This window comes from Zootoca vivipara, chromosome 17 (genome assembly GCF_963506605.1).
Source record: "Zootoca vivipara chromosome 17, rZooViv1.1, whole genome shotgun sequence".
NCBI classification, from domain to species: domain Eukaryota; kingdom Metazoa; phylum Chordata; class Lepidosauria; order Squamata; family Lacertidae; genus Zootoca; species Zootoca vivipara.
Genome location: NC_083292.1, coordinates 42,226,220 through 42,226,613, shown reverse-complemented (window position 1 = coordinate 42,226,613; position 394 = coordinate 42,226,220).

The following is a 394-nucleotide window of genomic DNA, read 5'->3' as shown; positions in this document are numbered from 1 at the left end:
CTTGCTTTCTCCGGGTAGACCGGACGCCCCAGCCTCTCCGGCGAGTAGACCGGGGCAACCGACGTGGAAGGGCGGGTAGACCGGGAGGCTTTGCTTTCGGGGAAGTAGACCGGGAAGCCCCAGCCTCTCCGGCGGGTAGACCGGGGCAAGCGGCGCCCTTGCGAGTCGACCGGGAAGACTTGCTTTCTCTCAGGTAGACCGGGACGTCCCAGGCTCTCCGGCGAGTAGACCGGGAGGCCTTGCTTTCTCTCAGGTAGACCGGGAAGCCCCAGACTCTCCGGCGAGTAGACCGGGGCAACCGGCGGGTAGACCGGGAAGACTTGCTTTCTCCGGGTAGACCGGACGCCCCAGCCTCTCCGGCGAGTAGACCGGGGCAACCGACGTGGAAGGGCGG